Here is a 25,553-nt window from a genome sequence, read left to right as displayed (position 1 = left end):
CCGTCATCGGAAAATGGCTCGGAGAAGCCTTTATTGCATGCCAGGGTAATCTACTTGCTCGTTAATGGCTCGTTTAGTGCATCTGGCCCTAAGTTAGGTGTGAATATTTATGCTAGGTTTTAGTTGATATAATTAGTTGTGTTTAAATTTTAGTTGTGGGAATGGCTATTACGTATGTTCTAAAACTTTCCACCATGAGTTGTTGCTGCTGTTTCTTAGGAGGAAAGCTGTTTTAAGTCCAGTAGGTGGAATGTTTAGACTGCACAACTGGGTTGGTATATCAAGCCCCTGACACAGCCCCTTTAGGAGAGAGAAACACAGCCTTGTCAGGCTTATAAATTTAAGATTTTGTGGTGAATAGATTCAATTTTTATGAACGTTTTTGGTGATTTGCTGCTTTTTTTTCTCCATGCTCGATCTTGTGAGTCCCCTACCTACTTGTTTCCTAGGGCCAATTCTTTTGCCGCCATGTATAGAATTCACCCCTTAGGAGGTAATTTATAAGGTGGTGCCTAGTTTTAGGCATGAGCAATGCATGTACATGTAATTATTTTAAAGCATGCATGAAAGTGGCACTTTAGGCAGATAAATGACCTCTTTATACAATTCTAACCAGTGCAAAAGTATGTACTTTTAAGCAATGGCATGTACTTTACCAGTGGTTATACACAGGGGTGAAGTTTGGGAGGAGCATGGATGGAGTGCAAACGTATTTGTATATACAGAGCACTCCATTTAAGTGCACTTCGGATAAGCGCATGCTCTGTTTAACTGCATGCCGTACTTCGGTCCTGTTTTTGGCGCCATCAATTTCTATGGGGACAAACTTCGGTTTAGCGCACCACTGATAAGTGCAAGATTCGCTTATATGCATGGTTTAAGACCGCTCCTCTGCAGGAAAGACTCCGCATAAGCGCGCACGGAATATGGAAGCCAATTGGCGCGTGACAAAGGGGCGGTAAATTTGAAATCTCGTTAGTTAACTGCCACAGGCAGAAGAAGCGAAAGAATGTTGTTAGAGTGTACACTGGAGTCGTCGTCATCGTGCAACTGTAAGACTTTAACACTGGCTGAACGAATAGAAGTTCTTAAAAAATTAGAAAACAACGTCAAGCATCTGTTGCTAAAGAATATGGTGTCAATCCCAGTCAAATTTCACGTATTTTGAAGCAGAAAGACCAGCTTCTGGAAGACTGGCAAAACAATACAAATCCTCACCGGAAACGAAAACAGGCGGGAAAAGCTGAGGCGGTAGATGCTCTTCTTCGGTGGGTTTCTCAAGTCAGGAGCAGACAGTTTCCTGTCAGTGGTCCACTGCTTATGGAGAAAACTAATCAGCTAGCTGAAAGTCTTAGACTAACTGAATTCAAAGCCACTGTTGGATGGTTGGAAAGATGGAAGGAGAGGTACAACATAAAATTCAAGAAACAACATGGTGAAAAACAAGACGCTGATGACTTTGGTGCTGAAAATTGGGTTGTTTGAGTTCTTCTTACCATCTTGAACGAGTTTGCACCTCGTGACATTTTCAATGCTGACGAAAACGGACTCTACTGGCAAGCGATTCCTGATGGAACACTTGCATTCAAATAAGCCAAAACTACAGGAAGTAAAATGTTGAAGGACCGACTGACGATCCTCCTTTGCTGCAATATGGATGGGATTGAGAAGTTGGAACCACCCGTCATTGGAAAGAGCAAACAGCCCCGTTGCTTCAAGAATGTTAAGTGACTTCCTGTGTCATACGAGGCTAACGCAAATTCATGGATGACTGGGGAAATTTGGAAGCAGTGGCTAAAGAACTTAGCCACTAGAATGCGGGCACAAAAGCGTCAGATTTTGTTGCTTTGTGATAATTGTGCTGCACACAGTGTTGATGTCAGGCTGTCTAACCTCAAGGTGGTCTTCCTGCCACCAAACACTACCTCTCTGATCCAACCTATGGATCAGGGCATAATAGCCAATTTCAAACAACATTATTGGGCTCCTGTGCTACGTTGTCTGATAAGCATTATGGATGACCAGACTGGCAAGGATAAACGTGCTGTTGAACTGGCTTGTAATCTATCACTGTTGGATTCCCTACATATGCAGAAAGAAGCCTGGAATCATGTTACACAGGCAGCCATTGTGAACTGCTACAAGCGGGCAAGCTTTGTTAGGGATGTGGAAAGGGACAAAACAGATGCAGCTGTTGCAAACGCGTCAGATGAACAGGCTATTCACATCCCAGCCAGTGTTACTGAAGAGGAGTTTCATCACTACGTAGCTGTTGATTATGATCTACAAACAGCTGATGACAGCACTGATATCCAGATATGTGCCTACACGCAGGCAACGGCTGATGATGAAACAGATGATGAAATGAGCAGTGAGGCACATGCTGACGAAATTCAACAACCTTCTGTCACTTTTGCAAGAGCGCTGGAGAGTCTCAACACCATGTGGGCCTATCTGGAGGCCACTGGATGTCAGTGCTATGACAGTTTTTACCGTCTAGCAGACGTAGTCTATGGAACTCACAGACACAAGAGTGTACAGAGGACTATGACTGATTACTTCAAGTAAGCCTAACGTCAGTTAACGGAGACTGCATACTGTATGTATAATAAACAGTACTGTACATATGTTTATCAGATGTCAAGCTTCTTTTTTGGGACACAACGGTTAAGTGCACGCTCTGGTTAACTGCGTGTATTTCTTTGGTCCCAGACCCTTGCACTTAAGCGGATTGCACTGTATTATAAAATACTGTAATCTATACATGAACTTTACATATAGCACAGATATTTACACCAGCTCTAGGGCAGGTTACGAATTTATGCTTGTCACTTATGCTGGTATTTTATAAAGAAAAATAGGTGCCTATTTTTTGTTAAATACCTGCTAGGTAGGGTTCATCTTCCCCCTTTATCCTAGGTTTCCTCTTATAAAATTAGCCTCCATATAAGTGAATATCTGGACCTTATAGTTTTTACCAAGGAGAAAGCCCTCCATACACAAATAGTAGCTGATGCATACTGTAGTCTCAATTAAGTGCTGAATCCAGCACCAGCTATCATTACTGCTAAAGGAGACAAGACAAACTCATTTGTCTGGATTTATGCAGCTCAGAATTTTATCTAAACTCAGCCAATTAGCTGGTCCCAGTGCGATTGCTATGGTAACCAACAATGCCATCCAAGGACACAATAATGCATAGTCCAAGCAGCTATAAACATTACTAATCTCTACATGCAAGGTTCATTTCAGAATGTTTTTCAAGTAGGGCAATGTGCCAGTGAAATGCCTTGAGTAGGAACTGATTGGACAGGATCAGATTAAAAATTGTTATGAAAAAAAAATTAAGGCATGTCTCTACAATCTCTGCCCCGATTGTGGGTATCCTGAAAAGTTGATTGGCTACCACTTACACTAGCTATAGAGATGGTGAAAATGCTCATGCCTAGATTACGTGTTTGGGGTTTTTTTAAAGCAGATTACAGTATCCTGTTATCTGTACACATGACGATGCCCTGCCCTGCTCCACTCGGACTCAGCCCATGTGTATGCCCACTTTCAAACTATGCCCCATCATAGGTGCCAGTCACTATTAGAGCTAAGCAAGAGTCCTCCACCTTCACTCCTGACAGTGGAGTTCTGTTTCACTATCACTTTTTCAATAGTGAGGGACAGGCAAGCTCTGCAGGACTCCAAGGAACCTTCCTGTCCCCAGCCAATGAAAACATAACATTAAAACACCACCCCCTACTGACAGCAATAGAGTTGGAGGACTCCTGCTCAGCTTAAGAGAAACAGTGGTGCCAGTTTATGGAAAAGTGAGACAGAATGTTGTCATCTAAGCATGCGTGTGTACACATACTTGCATGTATGCTGGTATTTTGGTAATATACATGTCCTTGGTGCTCTTTATAGAATTATCCACTAACATTTACGCACTTACTGTCAGGCCTCGCAGGACTTAATATCTGTAAAGCCCTGATATCCTAGAGTATAACCTTGGCAAACCAGCACACACCTGAAGCCTCTTTATTTTCTGAATTTTCTTTTCTTTTTCATAAATATAGATAATTTACTCACAGTCAGATGTTCAGAAGTATTGCCCCAAGGCAACAGATACTCTGTAATTCTGAGAGCTGTATCAGTGGTTGGAGATAGAAATCTGAAGAAAGGCAGCTTTATTGCAGAGGTGGGAAAATAATTAGACAGGTAGAAGTAGCTCAGAGCTGGGTGGCTGGAAAGTGCAATATCTCATTAGAGAAATATATTACAAGGTAAAAACCAAGTTCATTACAGGGAGCTTAGCAGAACAAGTGCTCTCTGAAGCAAGATGGAGAATGCCTCATGGAGAAAGAGAGGTCAAGAAGGGGCTCACACAGACCCAGGGAGGAGGAGGTAAAGGGACCAATAAGGACAGATTCAGCCATCAGGTAGCAGGGGTGGTCCCAGAGGGCAGCCCTCGATTTGAAGGAATGGTCATACTGCCACTAACCTCTCAGGACAGAGATAGTAAGAATGACCAGGAAATGATAGCAGGTAGAGATAGGAGCCAAGCTTGGCTGAGAAAGAGAAGAGATCTTGCAGCAGAGTAGACCAATAGAAACAGTCCTTATACAGACAGGCATATGTGGCTGCATTACATGTGAGACTACATTACACACAATGCATTTGCTCATATATCTTTGCAGTGAGGACTGCAGCAGTAAAAATCCTTAGAAGTGAGAATAACAGTAAAAGCATTAAACACATTTTAGGGTCACACTGAGGGACATTTTCAAAAGAAACGTCTAAATCAGAATTTGGACGTTTATAAAGACGTCCAAATTCCAAACAGGAAAGGTCATTTTCGAAAAAGATAGACGTTTGTCTTTTGTGTTTGAAAATACTATGAACATCCTGTGATTTGGATGTCCTTTTTCTTTGGTCCATTTTCGAATAAAAGACGCCCAAATGCAAGACATTCAAAACAGAGGAGGAGTGGCTTAATGGCTAGTGCAGCAGGCTTTGATGCTGGCAACATAGGTTCAATTCCCACTGCTGCTCCTTGTGACTTTGGGCAAGTCAAATACACAAGGGGAATTTTTGGATATGACATCTAAGTCTGAATTTGGACGTTTTTTTGTAAAACGTCATAATAAGTCTATCTTTTCCTTTTGAAAATGCTGTTTGGAAAAATGTTTTGTGATTTGGATGTTTTATTTTTTGGTCCATTTTCAAACAAATACATTCAAATGCAAAATGTACAAAATACACAAGTAAATTCACAATTAAGTGAAACCGTTCATATGTTCTAAGTGTGGTAAAAGCTTTGGTTGTAATGTAAATCTCAAAGTGCATCAGAAAGTCCACATGGGAGAGAAACCATTTGCATGTATAGAGTCTAGTAAAAGCTTTGTTTGGTCAGAAGGTAAACCTCACAATGCACCAGAGAATACACCCAGGAGTGAAACCATTTACATGTCCTGAGTGTGGTAAAAGCTTTGGTTGGCAAGAAAGCCTCACATGGCATCAGAGAATCCACACAGGGATGAAACCATTTACATGCACTGAGGAGGTAAAAGCTTCAGTTGCATTGGGACAGGTAATTAGGAAATGGACACTCTTGCTATGAAGTATGGGAAAATAGCACTCTGGTATCTAGATATATGTAATGAGACCTCCTTTTCATCTATAGATCTGAATTCAAAGCCCAAATCTAATGATCAACAATAGACACAAGGCTCAGATGTTATTAAAAAAATAGAAAGCTTGGCATCAGGTAGTGGAAAAGTGACATCCCAGGAAAGCAACAGGGCATCCTTGTCCCAATCAGGTGCCCACTCAGGTGCACTCTGAGTGCCTTACATATAGGCATACAATTATGGTATTACCTATAACCCCCAGATTCTATATATGGTGCCTACAATTCTGTGCCAAAATTTGGTACATCAGGTGTATTCCATAATTCTGCGCACGCCTTGACAAATTAGCAGTTAATTGACAATAATTGGGTGCTAACAATCAATTATTGGCACTAATTGGCAACAATTAAAATTTATGCACACAGCTTCGGTATGTTGGGGTCATGGGAGGGTCGTAGAGTGATGGTAGGGTGAGGCAAAATGTACCCCCCCCCCCACCACACTCACACACTTTGTGCTCTGTGTCCCTTTTTTGTTCTCATTCTCTACTGTCTTCTTTTCCTTTTTTGGTTCTTTCTAGTGTCATCCTCCTTTTATAATTTTCATCTCTCTTCTTCCTCTTTTCTTCTTCCTTTACCAGTGGATATTTTAATACTTTCTTTTCCTTGGCTTTATATCTTTGTACCCCTTTCTCCTGATCAGGGGCGTAGCCAGACAGCAGATTTTGTGTGGGCCTAGTCAAGAAGTGGGTGGGCACCAAGTTTTCTCCCCCCACCCCCCCAATGCGATGAGGCCAGTATCAGCAGCTTAGGAAGCTTAGACTGCTGAAGTGGAAAGCAATGCTTTCAGCACCATCAGGGGGAGGTCTTCAGCTGGCAAAGCTTGGGATCCCCACTAGCTAGCACTAAATATGTGCTGCTGTTGGGTGGGCCTGAGCCCTAAGTGGATGGGCCCCGGCCCACCCAGGCCCACCTGTGGCTACGCCACTGCTCCTGATTCTCTCTCTCTTACACTTTTCAACTTCATCATTCAATATTCTAGTCCCACATTTTCTCCATTCTTCCTATGAGTACGCTATTCCTCCTTCCTGCTCTTAATCTACAGCAATTTGCCCTCCCTCCTTCTCCTCCTCAAATTAATTCTAAAGAAAACTATACCTTCTGTTATGTTATTGAAGCCTGATAGATATTAAATGTTTGTGTCATCTTTTTTTCTATATTCTAGAGAGCACATTTTTGGCTCCTTCTGTGTGTCTGTGTATTAACAAACAGTTCACGTTCCAATTTGGTGCTCCTTCATTTAATTTAACTTGAAAACATTTTCATTAGTGTAAAGGGGTGCAATTTTGTAAAATATATAAATAAATACAGCTGACCTGTTCTGAGGTGCCAGTCCTTACATGCACATAGTTTTACTTTTAAACCCCAAGGTGAATCCTAAGGGTGGTCGAACAAGTATAAACGGTGTTGTTGTTTGTTTGTGGTTTTCTTTAATGATTATTATTATTTATTTACTTGTTTTGGACTGCTTTGGGTCCTACTGATCTGCACATCTCCTGTCTGGAATTTTGGAAGTAAATTTAGAAAATAAAAATTAAATTTTGGATGTACTCTATAAAAGTTGTTGTTTACTTTTGCAATGTGTGTATGGATGCCTGTTCTGGTGTATGCATGTGATAATATTTGAATAACTGTCTATACGTATGGCTATGATTTCTGAACATGTGGCATCATTAAAGGACAGACTTTTAAATGCCCAGCTGCGTATATATAGTACTCTCATCTTTGTTAAATGTTTCAGACATATCCATGTACTTGCTCCCATGATATAACTGAATTCTATTATTCTGTCTCACTGTATTTTTAAATGTAAGTCACATTGAACCCAAGTTTGCTTGGGATAATGTGGGACAAAATGTAACAAAAAAAAATCCTTTATCCTCCACCTTTTAAGACACTGCCTATCCAGCTGGATGGGGATGACACAAGGAAAGCAAGTTTGGTCCAGTGAAGACTAACTCAAAATAACCTGTTCCTTAGCTGAGCCCTAGTATTACCATAGTGAAAATGCGATCACACCATGCATCTGTGGTTATGTTCCACTAATAAGTTAAACAATTAACTGGCTATCTTGAAATGATTATAAAAGGAGTGGCCTAGTGGTTAGGGTGGTGGACTTTGGTCCTGAGGAACTGAGTTAAATTCCCACTTCAGGCACAGGCAGCTCCTTGTGACTCTGGGCAAGTCACTTAACCCTCCATTGCCCCAGGTACCAATAAGTACCTGTTTACAATATGTAAGCCGCATTGAGCCTGCCATGAGTGGGAAAGCACAGGGTACAAATGTAACAAAAAAAAAACTTTGGGATGCATGACTATGGACACAAACATACATTTATTTATTCAATATCACAATTCCTCATGTACAGCCACAAAACAACTCTTTAGGGTAGATAGTGTTCACAATGAGCTCCTTTTATTATCGACCAACTAGAAGAGATTTTGTAAGTCATCAAAAGAACAAAATATAAGAAAACCAATGGACTACATTAGGGGCGTATAGCCCATTTAGTTATGTTTAAACAAAAGAGATCTGCATGAAACAAAATATTTACTTTTATTTTGAATTATAAAACCACTTGTCCCTGAAATGTGTGTAAAAGCAGAATAACCTATTTGTGTATCTAAAATGTAAAAATCATGTGCCCCAATGAAAGGAGAGTTTAATTTTACTTCCATTTAATTTAAATATATTCCATCATCTTTATAATACCAAGCTTCCCAAGGCAAATTACAACAATAGTTAAGATGAACCCATCAGTTAGCAGGATATCCTCACTGAAATTTGGCCATTTGTATTGTATAGAACAGTGTAGAAAAATTAGCACAAAATACAGAGTTTATAACTGCTTTAGCTACCAGCTACAATAATTTTTGAAGCTGTTTTAAGTACATAAGTAATGCCACACTGGGAAAAGACCAAGGGTCCATCGAGCCCAGCATCCTGTCCACGACAGCGGCCAATCCAGGCCAAGGGCACCTGGCAAGCTTCCCAAACGTACAAACATTCTATACATGTTATTCCTGGAATTGTGGATTTTTCCCAAGTCCATTTAGTAGCGGTTTATGGACTTGTCTTTTAGGAAACCGTCTAACCCCTTTTTAAACTCTGCCAAGCTAACCGCCTTCACCACGTTCTCCGGCAATGAATTCCAGAGTTTAATTATGCATTGGGTGAAGAAACATTTTCTCCGATTTGTTTTAAATTTACTACACTGTAGTTTCATCGCATGCCCCCTAGTCCTAGTATTTTTGGAAAGCATGAACAGACGCATCACATCCACCTGTTCCACTCCACTCATTATTTTATATACCTCTATCATGTCTCCCCTCAGCCGTCTCTTCTCCAAGCTGAAAAGCCCTAGCCTCCTTAGTCTTTCTTCATAGGGAAGTCGTCCCATCCCCGCTATCATTTTAGGCGCCCTTCGCTGCACCTTTTCCAGTTCCACTATATCTTTCTTGAGATGCGGCAACCAGAATTGAACACAATACTCAAGGTGCGGTCGCACCATGGAGCGATATAATGGCATTATAACATCCTCACACCTGTTTTCCATACCTTTCCTAATAATATCCAACATTCTATTCGCTTTCCGAGCCGCAGCAGCACACTGAGCAGAAGGTTTCAGTGTATTATCGACGACGACACCCATATCCCTTTCTTGGTCCGTAACTCCTAACGTGGAACCTTGCATGACGTAGCTATAATTCGGGTTCTTTTTCCCCACATGCATCACCTTGCACTTGCTCACATTAAACGGCACCTGCCATTTAGCCACCCAGTCTCCCAGTCTTGTAAGGTCCTTCTGTAATTTTTCACAATCCTGTTGCGAGTTAACGACTTTGAATAACTTTGTGTCATCAGCAAATTTAATTACCTCGCTAGTTACTCCCATCTGTAAATCATTTATAAATATATTTAAAAGCAGCGGTCCTAGCACCAGACCCCTGAGGAACCCCACTAACTACCCTTCTCCATTGTGAATACTGCCCATTTGACCCCACTCTCTGTTTCCTATCCTTCAACCAGTTTTTAATCCACAATAGGACTTTTCCTCCTATCCCATGACCCTCCAATTTCCTCTGTAGCCTTTTATGAGGTACCTTGTTTGTCCTCCATCTGTTAAGGCACTGCCTATCCAACTGGAACATGTTTAGACTTTTTACAGATGGACCACATATAGGCAGTCCCTTACTTCTACTAATCTTTGGCTATTGTTTCCAATAGCTTTTGCTATTGTTTTGGGTGTACTAAAATTTTGTAAAGCTCCGCCTACTGCTTGGAAGGTCCACCTACTGGCTTCGGCTGATATCATAGACTAGGTAGGTTAATTTCAAGGAGATTTAATAGAAGAAAGGAGACCAAGGGGCCCTTTTAGTAAGCCGCAGAAGCGTCTACGTGCACCCAACGTGCGCCAAAATGGAGTTACCACCCGACTACCACGTGGATCTTGCGGTAATTTCATTTTTGGTGCACATCCAATATGCGCAACAGACAATTTATTTGCAGAAGCGTGTACCAAACGTGCACCAAGTGGCATTTGACGCGCGTAGGTCATTACCGCCCGGTTACCACGTGAGACTTTACAGCTAGGTCAATGGCTGGCAGTAAGGTTGCTGTTATTCTGGACGTGAGCCCTTGAGCCCAGGCCAAGGCCTAGGGTAGACCGAACAAGCCCTACACACCACCCCAGCCACCAAGCCCTGTACACACACACAACAGCTAATAGGCACCACCAGAAAATGGGAGATAGAGCATTCAGGTGGGCCTCATGGCCGACCGGGAACCCACTTGCGCAGAGTCCAAGCGAGTGGGCCTCATGGCTGACCAGGAACCCAGTCACACTCTGGGAGGGGAGAAAGAACAACAAAGGGTCCCCAAGGGACTGAGCACAAGCAGCGTAAACAGTGCAGGGTAGAGACACAAGGAAAAGGGTGAGAGACAGAACCTCTAAAGGTATACACAAGGCTGTGCCACTGGGCGATCAAGAATACAGGAAGCCCTAGAAGGGAACACTCTAGGCTGTACTATACAGCACTCAAGGAAAAAAGGGAACCAACTAAAGGAATACACTCTAGGCTGAACCATTCAGCACTCAGGGAAAGGGGAAGCCACTCAAAGGAATACTCTAAGGTATGCCCCTAGGCACTCAAGGAAAAAAGGGAAACCACTAATAGGAATACACTAGGCTGTACCCCACAGCACTCAAGGAAACTGGGCTGCACCTTACAGCATACAAAGATACAGGAAGCCCTACAAGGAACACACTAGGCTGAACCATACAGCGCACAAAGGAAAAGGAAAACTACCTATAAGAATACACAAAGCTGGCCCAACAACACACAAGGGAAAAGGGAACAGTAAGCAAACAGAGGAAGCTGCCTTGACACACACAGACCAGAAAAGGAGCACTGCTCACCGGAAACAAGAGACAGATTCAGCAAACAAAGAGAACTAAAACCAACAAACAGGAGCAATATACAAGAACACGGGGACTGCCAAACCGAGGCAGAAACCACAGGGAACTGAGCAACAGCTCAGCACAACAAAGGGAACAGAGAGAGAGAGAGAGAGAGAGAGAACTAAACAAACAAACTGGAACAATACATGGCACAAACTTACCATAAACAGCACAACCTTAGAGCAGCATAAAGCAGACCAGGTGTAGGGGAGTGAGGCAATCAAGCTCATGCTGGGAATACCCAGCACACACACACAGACAAAACAAGCACCGAGAAGAAAGGCTAAACTCCAACGTGAACACAAGCGCCCAAGCACAGGCTGGCTTCAGATGAGCAAACAAAGCAATCAACACTAAAGCAAGGATTGCAGGGAAAGGCAGGCTTAAATGGATCAAGCTTCTGACATCTGCTGGCTCAGCCCCTGACAAGCCAATCAGGAGCGAGTCCCATTCCCCTGCCTATCCAGCAGAATCATAACAGTTGCAGACCCAAAATAGATGCATGGCAATTTTGATTTTGCTGCACGTCTATTGTCAGCAAAAATTTTAAAAAGGATTTTTTTACAGGCGCGCTGAAAAATGGATTAGCACACACCCAAAACCCGCGCCTACACTACCGCAAGCCATTTTCAGCACAACTTAGAAAAAGGACCCCCAAGTGATGTCAACACAATGAAAGCAGTTAGGTTAATCTCTGTTTCCACTCCCCCTCACAGCTGTCATCCAGTACACTCAAAACAAAACAAAGCAAACCTATGAGCTGCTGCATCCATGTTGTCGTTCTTTATTATTGGTAGCATTTGTATTTAATTTCACTTATATTTTAAAACATGTTGGCTTGTGCAGCGTACGGATGAACACAGAGAAAGTGTAATAATGGAATAACATTTCATAGGTAGAGTAGTGTTTTATAAATTGTAATCAGTGTGTCATTTGGAGGACCTGGTTATAGAGACACCCTGTATTCGTGAAGAGATTTTTTTCTCCTGATAAAGGGTCACTAAAACAGACATCATGTTATGAGAATCAGGTGCTCCACATTAAGAGTTTCTATTTATTTATGACATTCATATCCCACATTTAACATTAATTAGGTTGAAACTTGGGAGAATTTAAAAACTTTTTTTTCCTGTGCCTAGATCAAAAGAGAAAGATGGTTTGTGGGAACTTGCGCCTTTTGTTTTGTGGAATTACCCAAATACAAATAAAATTATGTTAATTATATGACCGTGTCTGCCTCTGATGGTAGTTAGGGTAACACATTCATACAACAGTAGCCACCATCTACAATTTGGTAATTGTCACATGTTTGCTTAGGTTTCCCTCAGAACCCTTTCTTCAATAGCGTTGGATTTCTGATGTTCTATGTAAAGATTTTGACCTCATACTGCAGTTTTGTGCACAAAGCACTTCAGGGAAGAGGACTTTGACAGAAGCAGCTTTTTAGTTCATTTGCGTGAAGGTGCTGTGCCAAGCATATTTGATGCTTTTCCATCTTATCTTTGAACTGTCCAAAAGACCCAAAAACTTTCAAAGTTATGATCATCTAATACACCATCCAAACCAAATCCTGATAACAAAATAGGCTTGCCACTTCTTGAACCTGCCACTTCAGAGACAGTTCTGTTAAATAATCCAGATACATCCCAATCATTTAACACACCACCCATACCAAATCCTGATAACAAAATACACTTGCCACTTCCTGAAACCTGCCATCACTGTTTAATTATTGCTACCAAGTATTACATATTTAGGGCATATGCCTTAAGCATAGATTGTTTAATTCATTTATGTATACCTTATATGCACATGGTATTGCTTGTTAAACCCGAAGGCAAAACCTAAGTGTGGTTAAACAATTTGGAATAAACTTTGTTGTGAAATGCTTTGGGTCCTACTGATCTGTACATCTGTTGTGTTAAATTTTGGTGGGTGGAAATGGTCAGGTGGGCTTATATGGAGGGAGGAGAAGAGTTCTTGGGGTATGCTCTCTGTAAAAGTTTTTATTGTGCCATGGTGGATGATTTACTGTTGTTTTTATTTTCTTCTGTATTAAGCTTATCAACCAACATGTTATGCTTTTAATATAAATGATTAAAACATAAAAAATAAATTGTGGATGTTAATTTTGTTATTCTGTCTCACTGTTTTTTTCAGTTTTGGCACAGTATAAGTCATAGCCTGCATTAGGGGCTTATAGCCCATTTCGTTATGTTTAAACAAAAGAAATCTGCATGAAACAAAATATTTATTTTTATTTTGAATTATAAAACCACTTGTCCCTAAAACATGTTCAAAAACAGAATAATCCATTTGTGTATCTAAAAGTAAACTTCTACAAACCAGATGAAGATGTGATTCCATGTTCTCCAATGAAAGGAGAATGTAATTTTACTTAATTTAATTTCAATATATTCCACCATCTTTATAATGCCAGGCTTTCCAAGACAGATTACAATTGAGCCTGCCATGAGTGGGAAAGCGCAGGGTACAAATGTAACAAAAAAAAAATAACAGTTAAGCTGAACCAGTTAGGAAACAGGATAGCCTCACTGAAATTTGGCCATCTGTATTGTGTAGAACAGTATTGAAAAATGAGCACAAGCTACAGTGGAATTAGAAAAGGTTCAAAGAAGAGTGACTAAAATGATAACGGGGATGGAACTCCTCTTGTATGAGGAAAGGCTAAAGAGATTATGGCTCTTCAGCTTGGAAAAGAGACAGATGAGGGGAGATATGATTGAGGTCTACGGAATCCTGACTGGTGCAGAACAAGTAGAAGCAAATCGATTTTTTACTTGTTCCAAAAGTACAAAGACTAGATGATACTCGAGGAAGTTACATGGAAATACTTTAAAAACAAATAGGAGGAAATATTTTGTACTCAACGAATAGGTAAGCTCTGGAACTCTTTTCCGGAGGAGGTGGTAACAGCGGTTAGCTAGGTTTAAAAAAGGTTTGGACAAATTCCTAAAGGAAAAGTCCATAGTCTATTGAGACAGACATGGGAAGCAACTGCTTGCCCTGGGATTTGCAGTAGGTAGTGTTGCCACGATTTGGGTTTGTGCCAGGTGCTTGTTGTGACCTGGCTTGGCCACTGTTTGGAAAACAGAATACTGTGCTAGATGGACCATTGGTCTGACCCAGTATGGCTACTCATATGTTCTTAAGAACAGAGTTTATAACTGCTTTTGCTACCAGCTACAACAATTTTTGAAGCTGTTTTAGTGATCTTCAAATTTTATTTCATGATTATTTATAGCTAGGCGTAGGAAACTTTCAAATAAATTAAAAAGCTGTTCAATAAGTAAAAAAAAACAAAACAAAACTTTTGTCCTCAACCTTTTAAGGCACTGCCTATCCGCTTTAAACTTGTTACGGAGCACGCATAGGCAGTCCCTTATTTCCAATAATCTTGTGCGATTGTTTTCATTCACTAGCGTGTGCTATTGTTTTGGGTGTACTAAAACCGCAAGCAAGCTTCTACTGGCTTCACCTCTTACAATGGATTAGATAGACCCACTTCCACTCCTGTTTACTAAACCTCCTTGGGTTCACTTCGTCTCCTGTTCATCCAACCTACTTGTTAAACTTTCAATCTAACTTGCTTGTTATGTTTCCTCCCTCCCCCCCCCCCCCCCCAACGCAAGTTCCTACTTCCGGTGGGGCTGGATGAGGGAGGCGGTGGTGGTGGACAGAGTGAAGGTTCCGGGTCTGGGACAGACGTAGTCAATCTATGTGAGTCAGTGCTGGCGGGCTCACAGACAAGTTTGAAGGTAGGATGAGGGAAGCGGGTACGGGGTTTGAGAATGAGGGAGAGCTGGCGGATTGCAGGTGCGGGGCATGATGGACAGCAGATAGGGCGCAGGGTAGGGAGAGATGTTGGACCGCGGTGGAGGGGAGGTAGGGCACTGGTTCCTTGGATTGATGAAAAGAGGGGTGCTCGATGTTTATCGGCAGTATGTGACTTTTGACATATTCTGCGGCTTTTGCAGCGCACTGGAGGCTTTGGGTATGAAGGAGTTCAGCTCTGTGTTTGGTCTAGGATGGGGGGAGCGAACGCTATAGGTCACTGCCCCTTTTTGGCTGTATATGTAGTTGGGCTATCCTCTTCCAAAGAACGTTATATCTCCGCTTTCTTTTTCTCTGTGTTTAAAAAGAAATATAATCAGCCTTTGAACTGGTTGCCAAGCAACCCCACTGCCAGCCCCGGGCTCGAACTTCAGCTTTGTTTTGGTTTGCTGAAAAGAAAATAATTCATCCAGACAGATGTATGATTTTGAGACTACATTTTTTCAGTTTGATTATTCGCCATAAATTATTAAGTTTATTTTAACATGAAGAAAAACAAAAGACAATTATGTGGAAAAATAATTTTCCAGGGTAAATATCACTTTGTTTTTGAAATCCTAAAGCAGAGGTTTCCAAACTTTTTTTTTTTTTGTATGTGAAGTAGAGAATGACACGGGGACAGGGCGCAGGGATAGGGACAGAGCCCACAGGGACAAACTTTGTCCCCATGTCATTTTCTAGTTGGAAGAGTAGAGGGTGGTGATGGGAAGGAGGGTTGTTAAAGCTGCTCATTGTTATTGTTTTCTATTTGTAAGTTATACACAACAGTTGCACAGCATATTGTTCCTTTTTATATTTTAATAAAAAGATTTAAATATAAAATCGTAAGTGTTCAAGGCTTCTATAGATGAGGACAGAGCCCACGGGGGCAGGACGGGGACAGAATCTGGGGGATGGGGCAGGAATGGAGACAGAACCTGCGGGGGTGGGGTGGGGATGGAGACAGAACCCGTGGGGACCGTGTCATTCTCTAATGTGAAGAGCTACATAACTTTTCTAAATTATTGATGAGGCTAGAATGGTGACATTTTCAGTATCTCCCTTTCTACTTTTTTTTTTCTTTTCAGCGCTCCTCGTTTTCCACATTTCTCCCATCTCACCAGTGTTTACTCTCTTCTTTCCCTTCACTCCAGTGTTTTTACTTTCTCCCACACCTTCTTTCCTCTTCCCTCTTATTTTAGTGTCCAGCCTCCCCCCCTTCCCCCAGTATCTCTTTTTTCATTCTTCTCAGTGTCTTCTGTTCATCCTTCCTCCCAGCAGGAGACAGTTCTGTGTCTATCATGAGTGAAAGCTCCAGTTTTCTTTCCCAATGGTAACTTGCATGTATATGCTGAATGCATACTTACATAAGAACATAAGAATAGGCATACTGGGTCAGATCAATAGTCCACCTAGCCCAGTATCCTGTTTCCAACAGTGTCTGCCAGGTCACAAGTACCTGGCAGAAACCCAAATAGTGGCAATATTCCATGCTACCAATCCCAGGGCAATCAATAGATTCCCCGTGTCTGTCTCAATAGCAGACTATGTACTTTTCCTCCAGGAATTTGTTCAAACCTTTTTTTAAACCCAGATATGCCAACTGTTGTTACTACATCCTCCGGCAAAGAGTTCCAGAGCTTAACTATTCGTTGAGTGAAAAAATATTTACTCCTATTTGTAAGTATTTCCATGTAATTTCATTGAGCGGCACCTAGTCTTTGTACTTTTGGAACGAGTAAAAAAATTAATTCTGCTTGTTCTACATCACTTAGGATTTTGTACACCTCAATCATATCTTCCCTCATCCGTCTTTTCTTCCAGGCTGAAGAGCCCTAACCTCTTTAACCTTTCCTCATATGAGAGGAGTTCCATCCCCTTTATCATTGTGGTCATTCTTTGAACCTTTTCTAATTCCACTATATCTTTTTTGAGATATAGCAACCAGAACTGAATGCAGTACTGAAGATGAAGTCGCACCATGGAGCAATACAGAGGCATTATTGTATTTTCAATCTTATTCACCAACCCTTTCCTAATACTTCCTAGCATCCTGTTTGCTTTTTTGGACGCTGACACACACTAAGCAGAAGACTTCAGTGTATTATCTATGACACCTAGATCATTTTCTTGGGTGCTTACCCCAAGGTGGACCCTAGCATCAGGTAACTATGATTCAGATTTTCCTTAGTGTCCCTCCAGACTTGTCCAGAATATGACTGATGGGTTGTGCATGCCTTCCAGCAGGTAGAGATGGAAAACTCTAAATCTGGAGAGAGCCAATAAGAACCCTGGCCAGCTAGCCCCAGATCCAGTATTTTCAGTCTCCAGCAGGTGAAAGGTGGTGAGCCGTTTAGTCTCCTTTTTTTAAACTTTTTCTTTTTCTTTAATATTTCATATTTAGTAGTTAATATTTACTAGTGGTTTTGTTGCACCGAGTAGTGAGCTGTTATTCTTTTCTGTTTATTCTGTGCATCTCTTCTCTGTGTTTGCCTGCGTGTGTAGGCTGAGGCCCATGGGGGTCTCTGTGAGCCTCAAGGGTGTCACACCTGGGTGACCGGTTCCCTCCCCCAAGTCCTTTCTTTGTTCAGCGTGATACTTTGATTTAAAGCGTCTGTCTCTTCAGGGGAAGAGTGGTTGAGGCAAGGGAGAGGCAACTACATTTAAAAAAAAAAAAACCAAAAAGCCCTCAAACGGAGAGTTTATTTTTCTGGTCTAGTAGAGGCAGAGGTGCAAGCAAGGCAGCTCCCTTCCCTTTTGGCGTGGCAGCTGACTTTGGCTCTTTTGTTTTGTTCCCAGAGCTGCCGGAAAAAACAAACAAACAAAAAACTTTTGTTTTCTAGCCGAGATGGCAGAGAAACTCCACCGCTGTACTGTGTGTCAGCGGCGGGATCTGGGAGAAGCGAGTGGAAGTAGCAAATATTGCACAGCAGTGGAATGCCCTTCGGAGGTAGGTCCCTCTGTCGCTATTTCCCTGCTGGCGATCTTGAGTAAGGATACGGCTGGGGTGAAGGAGAAAATGCCGGTTTCAGTTTTGGCGGGAAGCACTGCCATTTTACCCCCCTTTTCAGTATCAGAGGAGCGGCCGGGATCCCTGCCTGTTTCTTCAGCGGAGCAAGCTATAGGGACTTTGTCAGTTCTTTTAGCAGGGTCGGATGGAAGTTTTCCTCAAGAGTTCATTCTTCAGATGTACAAATCCTTTCTTATACACAAACTGGGAACCCCCTCTGCCTCTGTGAGAAGGTCCTTGGAGGGCGGCTGGTCTCTGCTAATCGCCCTAGTGAGTTCTATTATCTGGAGGAAGATCTAGGCTCTGATCCTGACCAGGAGATGCCTTCTCTGGACGAGCCAGAATTTTTAGGTGAGGAAAAGGTTGCAGAAGACCCTAGGCAGGTAGATAGGTACATTGAAGGTACAGAGGCTTTGCTCCCAGGGGAAGATCCCTCTATGGTTAGAATTTTTTCACAAAGATTTACAGGAGCTAATTTCTTTGGTGTCATCTACTTTACATTTTGAGGAAGAAGAGGCATCTTCTGTAGAGGTCCGTAAGGTGGATCTCCTGGTAAAGAGCATTGGTAGACCAGGTAAGACTTTTCCTGTGCACCAGGTTATCAGAGACATCATTCAGGCGCAGTGGGATGTGCCTGATTCATCTTTTAGGCTGGCTAAGTCTGTGGTTCGCCTTTATCCAGTGCCTGATGCAGACAAGACCCTTCTTAAGCCTCCTGTGGTTGATGCGGTGGTCTCTTTGGTTACCAAGAGAAATACGGTTCCCTTAGATGGGGGCACTGCGCTTAAAGATGCTAGGATTGCCGTATGAAAACTTTGTTGAAGAGTAGTTTTGATGTTGCTGCTCTGGCAGTCCAGGCAGCTATATGTGGTTCCCTGGTGGCTAGAGCTTGCTTCAGCTGGTCTAAAAGGGTCCTGGATAGAACTTCAGATGATTTGTCTTTGATTGACACAAGTGGCTAAAATAGAGATGGGATTGGCCTTTTGGGTGGATACTTTATATGATCTGTTAAGAGCCTCCTCTAAGGCTATGGCCTTGGATGTAGCTGCTTGTAGGTCCCTTTGGATACGAGGTTGGTCAGTGGATGCGGCATCTAAGTCTAAGCTCAGTAGGATTCCCTTTTGGGGTTCTCTGTTATTTGATGAAGAGTTGAATAAATTGGTTTGTAGTGTAGGAGATACTAAGGCGCTGCGTCTTTCTGAGGACCAGCCTAAGATGTCAGGTTGCGTTCTGTTCTCAGGGCGTGGTCGAGGACATGATTTTCGCCGTTTTAGGCTGGGTAGATCGGTTCTGGCTCAGAGGTCCCGTTTTTTTCAGAGGAATCAGTCCTTTTGTGGAGCTTGAAGGAGAGGTAGAGATGGGAGAACCCCGTTCCAGTCCACCACTCATCCTGTGCAATGAAGGCTTCCATGCCCAGTCTCTGATTCCTGTGGGAGCTCAGTTAATACAGTTTTATCAGAGGTGGGCCCAGATTACCTCCAGCCGGTGGGTGTTAGAGGTTATTCAGACCGGTATTCCTTCGAATTTGCGCAGCCTCTTCCAGATGCTTTCCTGGAGTCTCCCTGTCGGTCTCGTCTCAAGGCGAATGTGGTTAGGGACACTCTAAAAAGGCTGATAGGCCTTCAGGCAATTTGTTTAGTCCCTCTATCGGAAATCAGACAGGGCCGGCATTACATTTAATTTGTTATCCCGAAGAAAGAGGGTTCTTTCAGACCAGTTCTAGATCTCAAAGCGGTCATTCGAGCTCTCGGTGTCCTCTTTTCGTATAGAAACTCTTCGTTCGGTCATAGTGGCAGTGCAAACCATAGAGTTTTTAACCTCTCTAGACTTAACAGAGGCTTACCTGCACATCCCTGTTTGGCCCTTGCATCAATGTTTTCTGCGCTTTGCAGTGTCGGGTAAGCATTTTCAATTTCGGGCACTGCCTTTTGGCCTGGCTACAACCCCACATTTTCAAAGATAATGGTGGTAGTGGCAGTGGCCCTCATGAAGGAGGGGATTTTAGTACATCCCTACTTGGACGATTGGCTGATCAAAGCAAAGTCATATCTGAAGAGTCTGCAGGTCATGGATTGTGTGGTTCAGTTCCTACAATGGGATGGGTGGTCAACGCACAGAAGAGTCACCTTTAGCCATCCCAGTTGTTGGATTACCTGAGGGTGTGCTTTGACACTCGTCAGGGGTGAGTCTTCCCCAGCCTCGAATTCTCAGATTACAGGCACAAATCAGACAGTTTCTTCAATCATCTGCGCCGTGTGCGAGAGATTTATCTTCAGGTCTAGGTTCCATGGTGGCGACAATAGAGGCAGTCCTTTAGGCCAGAGCACACATGAGACCTCTTCAGAAATCCCTTCTCTCCAGGTGGTCTCTGCAGAGGGATCCTTTGCAGAGAAAACTGACAGTATCAGCTCAGGAGCGCGACAGCCTCCGCTGGTGGCTTTGGACGGCCCACCTTCCAGATGGATGCTTCTGGATCCTCCACAGTGGATAGTAGTCACAACGAACGACAGTCTCAAGGGGGGGGGTGCATTGTCAGGGGCAATATGTACAGGGTCTTTGGTCACAGTAGGAGACATCCTGCACAATCAACCTCTTGGAAACCAGGTGATTTGCCTGTCACTAGTAGCATTTCTTCTTCTTTTGGCGAGCTCGTCGGTTCGCATCATGTCAGACAACGCCATGGCAGTCGCCTATGTCAGTGGTCAAGGCGGGATAAGGAGTCATCTGTTGTAACTCGAAACCGCACAGCTTATGAGTTGGGCGGAACTACATCTAGTGGCTCTTACAGCGTCTCACGTAGCGGGGGCGAAGAATGTTCAGGCAAACTTTCTCAGTCGCAACACTGGATCCCGGGGAGTGGGCTCTCAGTGAAGGAGGTTTTCAAGCAGTCATGCATTACTGGGGGCTTCTGGTCATGGATTTCTTTGCCTCCTCTCTGAACGCGAAGGTGCCTCAATTCTTCAGTCGCCGAAAACATCCCAAGGTGCAGGGAGTGGATGCCCTTCTTCAGCCTTGGCCGGAAGGGCTCCTTTATGCATTTCCTCCGTGGCCCTTATTAGGGTGGCTAGTTCAGAGGATCGAAGCACACGGGAGTCAGGTGATCCTAGTGATGCTGGATTGGCCTCAAAGGCCTTGATATGCCAGCCTCCTGCACCTTCTCGTCATTCCCCTCTCAGATTTCCGGAGGCTCTCGGGCTTCTGGTTCAGGGTCTGGTTACACATCCCGACCCAGCTCGATTTTTGTCTTATGGCTTCACTCGTGAGCGGGTGCGGTTGATGAAGAGAGGTTATTTGGCATGCATGATTTTCACGCTGCGGTTGCGACGTAGTTTCATTTCAATTATGTCAGAACTTGGAGGGTTTTCGAGGAGTGGTGTGCTGATTGGGCTATCTCTCCTTTTCAAGCGTCAGTGGCACAGATCTTGGACTTTTTTCAGCGTAGCTTTGAAAAAGGCCTGGCGCTTGCCTTGTTTTCGGGGACACATTCAGGGTAAAGCTCTAGTTTCTCATCCAGATATTTCTCGATTCTTATGTGAGGCAGGCCTGCTACGTCCTCCTGTTCAAGCTATATTTCCACTCTGGAACCTTAACTTAGTTCTTTCCGTACTCACTAAGTCTCCCTTTGAGCCTTTAGTGCCCTGTATTTTAAAGGATTTGACTCTCAAGGCAGTATTCTGGTGGCTATTGCCTCGGCTAGAAGGGTGTTGGAGTTACAAGCCCTTTCTTGTCGGTCTCCGTTCTTAGAATTTGCAAAGGATCGGGTAGTGTTGTGCCCAGTTCCTTCCTTTCTGCTTAAAGTCTTATCTAGGTTTCATTTATCTCAGTCAGTGGTGTTGCCCATTCTCTTCCTCTGGGTTGGAGGAGCAGCGTTGGTTGAAGTGTCTCGATGTCAGGAGGGTCCTGAAGCACTGTGTGAAGATTAAGGAGGAATTCTGTTGGACGAATTGTCTCTTTCTGATAACTGGAGGGGCTTGTAAAGGGCTCGCGTCTTCTAAGGCCACCATTTCTTGGTGTCTTAAAGAAATGGTTGCTTCCAATCAGCTTCGATTCCTCAAGGAGTCAAAGCACATTCTACTAGAGGTCGGGCGTCATCGTGGGCTGAACTGTCGCTGGTGCCTCCTTTGGAAATTTGTAGAGTGGCGGATTGGTCGTCATTGCATTCCTTTTCCAAGCATTACAGAGTTGACAAGACGCGGTTTTTGGTGTGAACGTTCTTCTGAATGGCCTGTTATGGTCCCTCCCTTGAGTTTACTGCTTTGTTACTTCCCATCAGTCACGTTCTGGGCTGGTCCAGAGGGACACTAAAGAAGGAGAAATTAGTTTTTACCTGCTAATTTGCTTTCCTTCAGTCCCTCCGGACCGGCCCAGATCCCTCCCTTGTGATATTCGACAGATAGAAGTTTCTTTCCTTTTTTTTTTTTTTTAATGAGCTGCGTTGTTGGTTTGCTGTTGCATTGTTCTTAAAAAACAAAAACAAAAAAAAAAACCCCCACACAATTAATACCACACTATATGCTCCAAGCATGTTTGCCTTTCTTCAAGGGCATGTGTAGAAACAGGCACTAATTCATGGTTAATATGGTGCTGGTGGCTGCTCAGGCTTCACAGATGCTTAGAATGTTTTTTCTTTTTGCTGGTCTTTCTCTTCTTTTGCTTTGTTATGACAATACTGATCTGGGGCTAGCTGGCCAGGGCTCTTATTGTCTCTCTCCAGATTCACTACTACTACTACTTGACATTTCTATAGCGCTACTAGGGTTACGCAGCGCTGTACAATTTAATAAAAGAGGGCAGTCCCTGCTGAAAGGAGCTTACAATCTAAAGGACGAAATGACAAGTTGTGGTAGTCTAGGTTTCTTGAATAGATTCAGGGCCAGATGCACTAAACTTAACGAGCCCTTAACGAGCAAGTAGTAAACCCAAGCATGCACTAAACACTTTTTTCCAACGACGGTAGCAGCTAACGAAAATGGAATGCAGATGAGCAAATCGTGTAGAAACCCTATTGTAATGAGATGCACTAAACTTTTCCGATTGCCTTAACACTGGAAAATCTAACGAGAGGTCTGTACCTCTCGTTGGGGCTGTGAGGGATTGGAAAAATTATTAAAATGTAAAAAAAAAAATGGGGGGGGCAAAAACAGCCAAGTGCTCATCAGGAGCGTCCATTATGGACGTTCTTCACTATATTAAAAAAAAAAAAAAATCAAACAGGCTCCGATGCTGTTTTGATAAATGTTCAATAAAGACTTCATATAATTTAAGAAAGTGGAAAAAAAATCCAAGTGCTCGTCCTTTTTTTTTTTTTTTTTTTTTTTACAAAACTAATAGTGGAATTTGAACCCGCCACCTCTGGATTACAAGACCGCTACTGTAACCACTCGGCCACAACTGTACTTACTTGGATGTCCCTCCCTTACTTCCAGGTCTCTCAGCTGGGTGAAGCACGGCCAATCACAGCACGTTTAGCTGAGCTAAACACGCTGTGAGTGGCTCAGAGACTTCCAGGTCTCTCAGCTGAGTAAAGCACGGTCAAAAAGGACGTTTTTATTATTGCGGGGTTGAATGTCCAAAAAAGAGCCTGCAGCATCGGAGCCTGTTTGATTTTTTTTTAATAAAGCTTCACTTAAAAAAAAACAGTCCATTTTGGGCGGCCTCCCCCCACCCCCCTGCAATAATAAAAACGTCCTTTTTGGCCGTGCTTCACTCAGTTGAGAGACCTGGAAGTAAGGGAGGGACATTCAAGTAAGCACAGTTGTGGCCGAGTGGTTAGAGCAGCGGTCTTGTAATCCAGAGGTGGCGGGTTCAAATTCCACTAATAGTTTTGTTAAAAAAAAAAAAAAAAAAAGGACGAGCACTTGGATTTTTTTTCCACTTTCTTAAATTATATGAAGTCTTTATTGAACATTTATCAAAACAGCATAACAAAATACAGCACTCCAGAACAAGTAAGTAATAGCATAACTGATCAGCTCCAGGTCTCTCTCAGCCAATCCCAGAGCTTTTAGCTGTTACCAGTATCAGCTAAACGCGCTGTGATTGGCTGAGAGAGACCTAGAGGGAGGGACGTCCAAAAAGTTTTGATTTGTGTCCTCTCACGTCCCGATTTTCTGGGCTGCAAGGCTCCTCCGTATCGTCAGGTTAGTTTTTATTCTCTTGCCTCTGAACTTCCAATTGCCACAAGCCTGCGGCTTTTAGGAGTGCAACTGGACACACACCTCCAACTGGACAATCATGTGCACTTGGTCACCAAAAAAAAATGTTTCACGCCATGTGGAGGCTTCGGCGTATCAGATATTTCCTTTCTAGAGATTTGTTCCGCACACTTGTCCACTGGCTTGTCCTCTCCCACTTGGACTATTGCAGCGGAATTTACGCGGGCTGCCAGGCCTCTCTGTTGAAAAAGTTCCAAACAGTTCAGAACACTGCTGCGAGACTCATCCTGAGAGAGCAACGCTTTGCGCATGCCGAACCCTTACGGTTCAAATTACACTGGCTGCCTGTTCAGGAGCGCATTGCCTTTAAACTCTGCTCCTTGACCCATAAAATTATCTATGGGTTTGCCCCGGAGTATATGCACCCCTTGATCGACCTCCCGCCCAGGAATGCCAACCCTGCTGCTCGTTCCTTCCTCCACCTTCACTTCCCAAACTGTAAGGGTGTCAAGTACAAGAGGATCTTCGCCTCATCTTTCCGCTATTGGAGTCCTAAGCACTGGAATTATCTCCCGCAACACCTTAAAACTCAAGCGGACCACGCCCTCTTCAAGGAGTTGTTGAAGACCTACTTCTTTGCCAAGACCTACTCCTCACTTTATACCGCTGCTTGATGTACCCTCCCTGGCTCCTACCCTGCTAGTTCGCCCTGTTAGATGCTTCTCCACCTGCATACTCCTTGTATATTCTTCTAAGTTTTCCTATTCTGTATTTTATTTAATGTTTGTAAGCCACATTGTGCCTGCATGAGTGGGAAAATGTGGGATATAAGTGAACAATAAATAAATAAACTGTAGCCTGTAAAAAGAGCGCCTTTTTAGAGGGAGTTTTTTTTATAGTGAAGGACGTCCTTGGCATGCACAGAGCAGCCAGCATAACGCTTGGCTGTTCTGTGCATGCTCGACCGGCTGACTGTCTGACTGTTTAACGATGGAATAGAGAATGCAAGTGAGCGACAAAGAGCACGTGTACGCTGTGAAGCTCACAAGATGTATTTATTGAGAAAGTTGAAAAGACCCGACATGTGACTGTGTTTTGGCATAAAAACCTTTTTCAGGGGTCTAAAAATTGATACATACAATATTAAATTAAAACACTGATAAAAATAAATGTGTATACATACATCAGACTATATAAACATAAAACTTTATAATATGCCATACAAAAATATAAAATCATATGCCAAATCCAAATGATATATTGGACAAAAAAAGTTGCTCAAGTGGTCAATGATAGCAATAAGGTTAACATTTCACAATCTAAAAAAAAATTTAATTTGAGCCTTTGAAGAGAGAGCCTCCGTAAAGGATGTCACCCTTAAGGCCGTTTTGTAGTAGTAATTTCTTCAGTCAG

The 25,553-nt window shown here is 42.9% G+C and overlaps 1 protein-coding gene across 4 annotated transcripts in view; it reads left to right on the top strand.

Moving 5' to 3' along the window:
- REV1 (REV1 DNA directed polymerase) overlaps nt 1-25,553 on the top strand; it is a 339,104-nt gene that overhangs the window by 16,297 nt on the left and 297,254 nt on the right. For 3 of the 4 annotated variants that reach the window (XM_030201416.1, XM_030201418.1, XM_030201419.1), the window contains exon 1: nt 14,831-14,920. The exons of the other annotated variant lie outside the window; for it this stretch is intronic. The gene's annotated coding sequence lies outside the window, so the exon portion shown is untranslated. Of the gene's footprint in view, nt 1-14,830; nt 14,921-25,553 lie in introns of those variants that run through there. 4 annotated transcript variants of the gene reach the window in all.

This window comes from Microcaecilia unicolor, chromosome 4, assembly GCF_901765095.1.
Source record: "Microcaecilia unicolor chromosome 4, aMicUni1.1, whole genome shotgun sequence".
Classification (NCBI taxonomy): Eukaryota; Metazoa; Chordata; class Amphibia; order Gymnophiona; family Siphonopidae; genus Microcaecilia; species Microcaecilia unicolor.
Note: the sequence above shows the minus strand (reverse complement) of the source record. Positions and strands in the feature narration are given on the sequence as shown.